This window comes from Bombina bombina, chromosome 6 (genome assembly GCF_027579735.1).
Source record: "Bombina bombina isolate aBomBom1 chromosome 6, aBomBom1.pri, whole genome shotgun sequence".
NCBI lineage: Eukaryota > Metazoa > Chordata > Amphibia > Anura > Bombinatoridae > Bombina > Bombina bombina.
In genome coordinates this window covers 667,995,569-668,006,183 of record NC_069504.1, presented here as the reverse complement: position 1 = coordinate 668,006,183, position 10,615 = coordinate 667,995,569, and positions in this window count along the sequence as shown.

Genomic DNA, 10,615 nt, shown 5'->3' with positions numbered 1-10,615 from the left:
GAACCGCTAGAAGGGACCCGAGCAGCTTTGTGAAAATTCTGGGAGCAGTGGCTAGTCCGAATGGGACAGCCACGAACTGATAATGTTTGTCCAGAAAGGCGAACCTTAGGAACTGATGATGATCTTTGTGGATAGGAATATGTAGATACGCATCCTTTAAATCCACGGTAGTCATATATTGACCCTCCTGGATTGTAGGTAAAATTGTTCGAATGGTTTCCATTTTGAACGATGGAACTCTGAGAAATTTGTTTAGAATTTTTAAATCCAGAATTGGTCTGAAAGTTCCCTCTTTTTGGGGAACTACAAACAGATTTGAGTAAAAACCCCTGAACTTGTTCCACAGTTGGAACTGGGTGTATCACTCCCATCTTTAACAGGTCTTCTACACAATGTAAGAATGCCTGTCTACTTATTTGGTTTGAAGATAAGTGAGAAATGTGGAACCTTCCCCTTGGGGGTAGTTCCTTGAATTCTAGAAGATAACCCTGAGAGACTATTTCTAGTGTCCAGGGATCCTGAACATCTCTTGCCCAGGCCTGAGCAAAGAGAGAGAGTCTGCCCCCTACTAGATCCGGTCCCGGATCGGGGGTTACCCCTTCATGCTGTCTTGGTAGCAGCAGCAGGCTTCTTGGCCTGTTTACCCTTATGTTTACCCTTATTCCAGCCTTGCATTGGTTTCCAAGCTGGTTTAGTCTGGGAAGCGTTACCCTGTTGTCTAGAGGCTGCCGAGTTAGAAGCCGGTCCGTTCCTGAAATTGCAAAAGGAACTAAAATTGGACTTATTCTTAGCCTTGAAAGGCCTATCCTGTGGGAGGGCATGGCCCTTTCCCCCAGTGATGTCTGAAATAATTTCTTTCAATTCTGGCCCAAAAAGGGTCTTTCCTTTGAAAGGGATATTAAGCAATTTTGTCTTGGAAGATACATCCGCCGACCAAGACTTTAGCCAGAGCGCTCTGCGCGCCACAATTGCAAACCCTGAATTTTTCGCCGCTAATCTCGCTAACTGCAAAGCGGCGTCTAAAATAAAGGAATTAGCTAACTTAAGTGCGTGAATTCTGTCCATGACTTCCTCATACAGAGTCTCCCTACTGAGCGACTTTTCCAGTTCCTCGAACCAGAACCACGCCGCTGTAGTGACAGGAATAATGCACGAAATAGGTTGAAGGAGGTAACCTTGCTGTACAAAAATCTTTTTAAGCAAAACCTCCAATTTTTTATCCATAGGATCTTTGAAAGCACAATTGTCCTCAATGGGAATGGTCGTGCGTTTGGCTAGTGTAGAAACCGCCCCCTCGACCTTAGGGACTGTTTGCCATATGTCCTTCCTGGGGTCGACCATAGGGAACAATTTCTTAAATATAGGAGGAGGGACAAAAAGGTATGCCTGGCTTCTCCCACTCCTTATTCACTATGTCCGCCACCCGTTTAGGTATCGGAAAGGCATCAGGGTGCACCGGGACCTCTAGGAACTTGTCCATCTTGCACAAGTTTTCTGGGATGACCAGATTGTCACAATCATCCAGAGTAGATAGCACCTCCTTAAGTAATGCGCGGAGATGCTCTGATTTAAATGTCACAACATCAGGTTCTGCCTGCTGAGAAATTCTTCCTGTATCAGAAATTTCTCCATCTGAGAAACCCACCCTCACTGCCACTTCAGACTGGTGTGAGGGTATGACAGAAAAATTATCATCAGCGCCCTCCTGCTCTACAGTGTTTGAAACAGAGCAATCGCGCTTTCTCTGAAATGCTGGCATTTTGGCTAAAATATTAGCTATGGAGTTAAACATTACTGCCGTCAATTGTTGCATAGTAACAAGCATTGGCGCGCTAGAAGTACTAGGGGTCGCCTGCGCGGGCATAACTGGTATAGACACAGAAGGAGAAGATGTAGAACTATCTCTACTTCCTTCATCTGAGGAATCATCCTGGGCAACCTTACTATTTGTGACAATACTGTCCTTACTGTGTTTGGACGCTATGGCACAATTATCACATATATTTGAAGGGGGAACCACATTGGCTTCCATACATACAGAACATGATCTATCAGAAGGTACAGACATGTTAAACAGGCTTAAACTGGTTAATAAAGTACAAAAACCGTTTTAAAACAAAACCGTTACTGTCTCTTTAAATGTTAAACAGGGCACACTTTATTACTGAATATGTGAAAAACTATGAAGGAATTATCCAATCTTTACCAAATTTTCACCACAGTGTCTTAATGCATTCAAAGTATTGCACCCCAATTTTCAAGCTGTTAACCCTTAAAATGTGGAAACCGGAGCCGTTTGCTATTTTAACCCCACTAGCACCTTTAATTCACTTATATCCTTACAGAACAATGATCAGAGACACACTCCAGCACATACCGGCAAGGCCAATAAAGATAACTCCTACTTTTACCCCATTCAATCTAGGAGTCCCTGCATAGAAATGTATCAAGAAGCAGTACAAAGAGATATTGTTAGATTACATGATGAGATCAAGATATCACCCAACACATATAACAACATCTCCCGTATGGAGAGACTGGCTTTGAAACAACTACACGACAACCCCAACATAGTGATCACCCAAGCGGACAAAGGGGGAGTCGTAGTGGTACTTAACACCGCCGATTACCTTAGGGAAGTCAACACCCAATTGAATGATGATAACACATACACTAAGTTAAAGTCTGACCCCACAGTAGGGTACACTAGGGAACTTGTGGATTTTTTGGATACGGCACTGGAAGAGGGTTTTATCACTCGTGAAGTTTTTGAACGTCTTCTCACAGATGACCCATTGATACCCACTTTCAGGGTCGTTCCTAAAATCCACAAAACACTATCCAGCCCTCCAGGGCGTCCCATTGTGGCTTGCATGGGCTCTCTATGTGAAAAATTAGGAGCTTGGTTGGATTCTATCCTACAACCCATAGTGACATCCCTTCCGGGCTACATAAGAGACAGTACACACTTACTGCAACAATTGGAGAAAGTTGAATGGCATTCTGACTATCAATGGTTAACCATTGATGTGTCAGCCTTATATTCCAGCATACCCCATGATAAGGGACTAGAGGCCATGAAAAATATGATCATGAGGTACACAAATTTCTCCATAGAATATGTTGATTTTCTAGTTTCAATCACTAGGTTCCTACTTACCCACAACTACTTCGTCTTCTGGGGAAGCTTTTATTTACAGAAATGTGGCACAGCCATGGGGGCAAAATTTGCCCCCGCTTATGCAAACTTATATATGGGCTGGTTCGAGCTCAACCATATATTCTGTGAAGGCTTCCCCTTTGAAGACGGAGTAGTTGTGTATGGTCGCTTCATAGATGACCTGCTGGTCATCTGGAACAAGGACAGCCATAATAGTGCCGTCTCTTTTGTGGACTGGCTAAATACCAATGATCTTAATCTGAAATTTACCCATGCCATAGATGATAATACCATTCCATATCTAGACCTCCAACTAACAGCAAGTAATCAGAAGAATATAATTACTACTATATTCAGAAAATCCTTATCTAGGAATACCATTCTTAGAGCGGATTCCTGTCATGTGGGCCATACCACTAGAGGTATACCTAAAGGCCAGTACATTAGAGCCCGCAGAAACTGTTCCACACTCCAAGAATATAATATTCAAGCAAACCTGATCACTACAAGACTACAAGAAAGAGGCTATAAAAAAAACCTCCTACTATCAACTGCCAAAAAGGTCAGAGAAATGGATAGAGAAAAACTACTTTCAGGTTCTTACAAACAAAAAGACACAATCACCCAAACTACTTCACAAACAAATAATGTAGTGTTTTCAACAGCCTATAGTAAGCAATACTATAAAATTTGCGATATAGTTCTAAAATACCTACCGATACTTCAAAGTGATAACCAATTACAAGACATCACTAAGAAACACATTAGATGTGTAGCTAAAAAGGCCCCTACTATAGGCGAAAAAATAAAAAAAAACTTTTTTAATAAACCAAGCACATCTACCAACTGGCTATCTGTCTCAAATGGCTTCTACAGATGTGGCCACATCTGTAAAAGCTGCAATTACACCAACAAAACAGAGCATTTCACATCTTCACAAACAGGTCTTACCTATCGCATCAAACATCGAATAGACTGTACCAGTACCTATGTTATTTACCTAATAACATGCTTACAATGCTCGGCTCAGTACATAGGACTTACCTCTCGTCTTTTAAAAGACCGCATTAGGGAACATCTCCTCTCCCTAGATGAAGATAAATCTAAAACTCCAGTCGCTAAACATTTTAGAACCCATGGATTACACAAAAAACATCTGTTCCACTTTATAGGCATTGATCATATCAGAAGGGACATCAGGGGTGGTGATAGAATGGGTAAATTACTCAGGCAAGAGGCATTCTGGATCTTTACTCTCCAAACCAAATATCCCAATGGTATTAACAAGAGACAGGATCTAGATCTATTTTTGGATAAGTGATAAGGTACAATGTATTCCCTCATTGCCATACACTTGCCCACTCTGAGGACCCTGCCCCCCCCCTTTCCAAACAATTATGAACCAGTAGGTCATCATATACCTGACATTTCCCATAGTACTAAAGTTCGGATGTGCATTTAGCCCACCCAGGTGGTTGATATACTCAATATAGGAAGTAGACACTAATTCACAGACTTATTCAGTAAATTTGAGTATATATCTTACTTCCTTGGAAGGGCAATAGAGTAGACTGTAGGTACATAATCCGTAAAAGAATCTTATGCCCTTCTATATTTAGCTACTTTCATAAGCTGGCCCAAATCAGACTCAGATCACTAGATAACTGCAGATTAGGCATAAATATCACCAAGAGAGATACTAGTTGCAGCTACTATAGAAGAGCAGTAAAGTAAAGAAAAAGAAAAAAACATAGTTTTATTATTAGTTTAGTTACACAATTTTTACTCTTGTTCATTTTGTCATGTAAAAGCAAAAATCCTCTAACTAATTTTCTTATTCTTTATCTTCTTTTTCCCTCCTTCCCTACAGACACTTAATAAGCTCTTTTAGTGTCAAACCTATACATGAGTTTCTCATGTACATGGTTCCTTAGTGTTCTATACATTATTATTCAGTAGAATTGGCGGCCGCATTTCCACAGTCAAAACACAATGTCTTTTTTAATTTTAATTAATTTTTTTAATTTTTCATTTTCCTATCTCTAATCATCATACCAGACATTTACTGGTAATCGGTTACCATTAACATTAACTAATAATTTTATTACTTAGTATTATTAGAGTATTATCTTCTTTTTTCCCTTTTAAAAAATTAATCATGACTCCAGCGGCATAGTTATAGACACCCACGCCTTTTCTTTTTTATTTTTAGTTTTCACAATTAGGCAGTTTTCTTTATACATTAGTGCATAACTTAAATAACATAATTTATGCTTACCTGATAAATTCCTTTCTTCTGTAGTGTGATCAGTCCACGGGTCATCATTACTTCTGGGATATTACTCCTCCCCAACAGGAAGTGCAAGAGGATTCACCCAGCAGAGCTGCATATAGCTCCTCCCCTCTACGTCACTCCCAGTCATTCGACCAAGGACCAACGAGAAAGGAAAAGCCAAGGGTGAAGTGGTGACTGGAGTATAAATTAAAAAATATTTACCTGCCTTAAAAACAGGGCGGGCCGTGGACTGATCACACTACAGAAGAAAGGAATTTATCAGGTAAGCATAAATTATGTTTTCTTCTGTTAAGTGTGATCAGTCCACGGGTCATCATTACTTCTGGAATACCAATACCAAAGCAAAAGTACACGGATGACGGGAGGGATAGGCAGGCTCTTTATACAGAAGGAACCACTGCCTGAAGAACCTTTCTCCCAAAAATAGCCTCCGATGAAGCAAAAGTGTCAAATTTGTAAAATTTGGAAAAAGTATGAAGCGAAGACCAAGTTGCAGCCTTGCAAATCTGTTCAACAGAGGCCTCATTCTTGAAGGCCCAAGTGGAAGCCACAGCTCTAGTAGAATGAGCTGTAATTCTTTCAGGAGGCTGCTGTCCAGCAGTCTCATAAGCTAAACGAATTATGCTACGAAGCCAAAAAGAAAGAGAGGTAGCGGAAGCTTTTTGACCTCTCCTCTGCCCAGAGTAAATGACAAACAGAGAAGACGTTTGTCGAAATTCCTTAGTTGCCTGTAAGTAAAATGTTAGAGCACGGACTACATCCAGGTTGTGCAGTAGACGTTCCTTCTTTGAAGAAGGATTTGGGCATAAAGAAGGAACAACAATCTCTTGATTGATATTCCTGTTAGTAACTACCTTAGGTAAGAACCCAGGTTTAGTACGCAGGACTACCTTATCCGAATGAAAAATCAAATAAGGAGAATCACAATGTAAGGCTGATAATTCAGAGACTCTTCGAGCCGAGGAAATAGCCATTAAAAATAGAACTTTCCAAGATAACAACTTTATATCAATGGAATGAAGGGGTTCAAACGGAACGCCCTGTAAAACATTAAGAACAAGGTTTAAACTCCATGGTGGAGCAACAGTTTTAAACACAGGCTTAATCCTGGCCAAAGCCTGACAAAAAGCCTGGACGTCAGGAACTTCTGACAGACGTTTGTGTAACAGAATGGACAGAGCTGAGATCTGTCCCTTTAAAGAACTAGCAGATAAACCCTTTTCTAAACCTTCTTGTAGAAAAGACAATATCCTAGGAATCCTAACCTTACTCCAAGAGTAACCTTTGGATTCACACCAATATAGGTATTTACGCCATATCTTATGGTAAATCTTTCTGGTAACAGGTTTCCTAGCCTGTATTAAGGTATCAATAACTGACTCAGAAAACCCACGTCTTGATAAAATCAAGCGTTCAATTTCCAAGCAGTCAGCTTCAGAAAAGTTAGATTTTGATGTTTGAAGGGACCCTGTATCAGAAGGTCCTGTTTCAGAGGTAGAGACCAAGGTGGACAGGATGACATGTCCACCAGGTCTGCATACCAAGTCCTGCGTGGCCACGCAGGTGCTATTAGAATCACTGATGCTCTCTCTTGTTTGATTCTGGCAATCAATCGAGGAAGCAACGGGAAGGGTGGAAACACGTAAGCCATCCTGAAGTCCCAGGGTGCTGTCAGAGCATCTATCAGGACTGCTCCTGGATCCCTGGATCTGGACCCGTAACGAGGAAGCTTGGCGTTCTGTCGAGACGCCATGAGATCTATCTCTGGTTTGCCCCAACGTCGAAGTATTTGGGCAAAGACCTCCGGATGAAGTTCCCACTCCCCCGGATGAAAAGTCTGACGACTTAAGAAATCCGCCTCCCAGTTCTCCACTCCCGGGATGTGGATTGCTGACAGGTGGCAAAAGTGAGACTCTGCCCAGCGAATTATCTTTGATACTTCCATCATAGCTAGGGAGCTTCTTGTCCCTCCCTGATGGTTGATGTAAGCTACAGTCGTGATGTTGTCCGACTGAAACCTGATGAACCCCCGAGTTGTCAACTGGGGCCAAGCCAGGAGGGCATTGAGAACTGCTCTCAATTCCAGAATGTTTATTGGCAGGAGACTCTCCTCCTGACTCCATTGTCCCTGAGCCTTCAGAGAATTCCAGACGGCACCCCAACCTAGAAGGCTGGCGTCTGTTGTTACAATTGTCCAGTCTGGTCTGCTGAATGGCATCCCCCTGGACAGATGTGGCCGAGAAAGCCACCATAGAAGAGAATTTCTGGTCTCTTGATCCAGATTCAGAGAAGGGGATAAGTCTGAGTAATCCCCATTCCACTGACTTAGCATGCACAGTTGCAGTGGTCTGAGGTGTAAGCGTGCAAAGGGTACTATGTCCATTGCCGCTACCATTAAGCCGATTACCTCCATGCATTGAGCCACTGACGGGTGTTGAATGGAATGAAGGGTGCGGCAAGCACTTTGAAGTCTTGTTAGCCTGTCCTCTGTCAGGTAAATCTTCATTTCTACAGAATCTATAAGAGTCCCCAGGAAGGGAACTCTTGTGAGTGGAACGAGTGAACTTTTCTTTTCGTTCACCTTCCATCCATGTGACCTTAGAAATGCCAGCACTAACTCTGTATGAGACTTGGCAGTTTGAAAGCTTGAAGCTTGTATCAGAATGTCGTCTAGGTATGGAGCTACCGAGATTCCCCACGGTCTTAGTACCGCCAGAAGAGCACCCAGAACCTTTGTGAAGATTCTTGGAGCTGTAGCCAATCCGAATGGAAGAGCCACAAACTGGTAATGCCTGTCTAGGAAGGCAAACCTTAGGTACCGATAATGATCTTTGTGAATCGGTATGTGAAGGTAAGCATCTTTTAAATCTACAGTGGTCATGTACTGACCTTCTTGGATCATAGGTAAAATTGTCCGAATAGTCTCCATCTTGAACGATGGAACTCTTAGGAATTTGTTTAGGATCTTTAAGTCCAGGATTGGTCTGAAAGTTCCCTCTTTTTTGGGAACCACAAACAGATTTGAGTAAAACCCCTGTCCCTGTTCTGATCGTGGAACTGGATGGATTACTCCCATTAACAAGAGCTCTTGTACGCAGCGTAGAAACGCCTCTTTCTTTGTCTGGATTGTTGACAATCTTGACAGATGAAATCTCTCTCTTGGAGGAGAGTATTTGAAGTCCAGAAGGTATCCCTGAGATATTATCTCTAGCGCCCAGGGATCCTGAACATCTCTTGCCCAAGCCTGGGCGAAGAGAGAAAGTCTGCCCCCCACTAGATCCGATCCCGGATCGGGGGCCCTCAATTCATGCTGTTTTAGGGGCAGCAGCAGGTTTCCTAGTCTGCTTGCCCTTGTTCCAGGACTGGTTAGGTTTCCAGCCTTGTCTGTAGCGAGCAACAGCTCCTTCCTGTTTTGGTGCAGAGGAAGTTGATGCTGCTCCTGCTTTGAAATTACGAAGGAACGAAAATTAGACTGTCTAGTCTTGGCTTTGGCTTTGTCCTGAGGCAGGGCATGGCCTTTACCTCCTGTAATGTCAGCGATAATCTCTTTCAACCCGGGCCCGAATAAGGTCTGCCCTTTGAAAGGTATATTAAGCAATTTAGACTTAGAAGTAACATCAGCTGACCAGGATTTTAGCCACAGCGCCCTGCGTGCCTGAATGGCGAATCCTGAATTCTTCGCCGTAAGTTTAGTAAGATGTACTACGGCCTCCGAAATGAATGAATTAGCTAGTTTAAGGACTCTAAGCCTGTCCGTAATGTCGTCCAGAGTAGCTGAACCAATGTTCTCTTCCAGAGACTCAATCCAGAATGCCGTTGCAGCCGTGATCGGCGCAATGCATGCAAGGGGTTGCAATATAAAACCTTGTTGAACAAACATTTTCTTAAGGTAACCCTCTAACTTTTTATCCATTGGATCTGAAAAAGCACAGCTATCCTCCACTGGGATAGTGGTACGCTTAGCTAAGGTAGAAACTGCTCCCTCCACCTTAGGGACCGTTTGCCATAAGTCCCTTGTGGTGGCGTCTATTGGAAACATTTTTCTAAATATCGGAGGGGGTGAGAACGGCACACCGGGTCTATCCCACTCCTTAGTAACAATTTCAGTAAGTCTCTTAGGTATAGGAAAAACCTCAGTACTCGTCGGTACCGCAAAATATTTATCCAACCTACACATTTTCTCTGGTATTGCAACTGTGTTACAATCATTCAGAGCCGCTAACACCTCCCCTAGTAATACACGGAGGTTTTCCAGTTTAAATTTAAAATTTGAAATATCTGAATCCAGTCTGTTTGGATCAGAACCGTCACCCACAGAATGAAGTTCTCCGTCCTCATGTTCTGCCACCTGTGACGCAGTGTCTGACATGGCCCTAATATTATCAGCGCACTCTGTTCTCACCCCAGAGTGATCACGCTTACCTCTTAGTTCTGGTAATTTAGCCAAAACCTCAGTCATAACAGTAGCCATATCCTGTAATGTGATTTGTAATGGCCGCCCAGATGTACTCGGCGCTACAATATCACGCACCTCCCTCTGAGCGGGAGATGTAGGTACTGACACGTGAGGCGAGTTAGTCGGCATAACTCTCCCCTCGTTGTTTGGTGAAATTTGTTCAATTTGTACAGATTGATTTTTATTTAAAGTAGCATCAATACAGTTAGTACATAAATTTCTATTGGGCTCCACTTTGGCATTGCAACAAATGACACAGGTATCATCCTCTGAATCAGACATGTTTAACACACTAGCAAATAAACTTGCAACTTGGAAATACAATTCAATTAGAATAATATTAAAACGTACTGTGCCTTTAAGAAGCACAGAAGATCTATGACAGTTGAAAATTAATAAATTGAAACAGTTATAGCCTCAATCCTTGTAAACAACACAACTTTAGCAAAGGTTTAATCCCATTAGCAAAGATAACAAATTCTGAAAGCAGGAAACAAATTACAGAATAAACGTTTTTTATCTCAGTCAAACTATAATTCTCACAGCTCTGCTGAGAGAAATTACCTCCCTCAAAATAAGTTTTGAAGACCCCTGAGCTCTGTAGAGATGAACCGGATCATGCAGGGAATACAATGAGTTGCTGACTGAAATATTTGATGCATAGTAAAAGCGCCAAAAAAACGGCCCCTCCCCCTCACACACA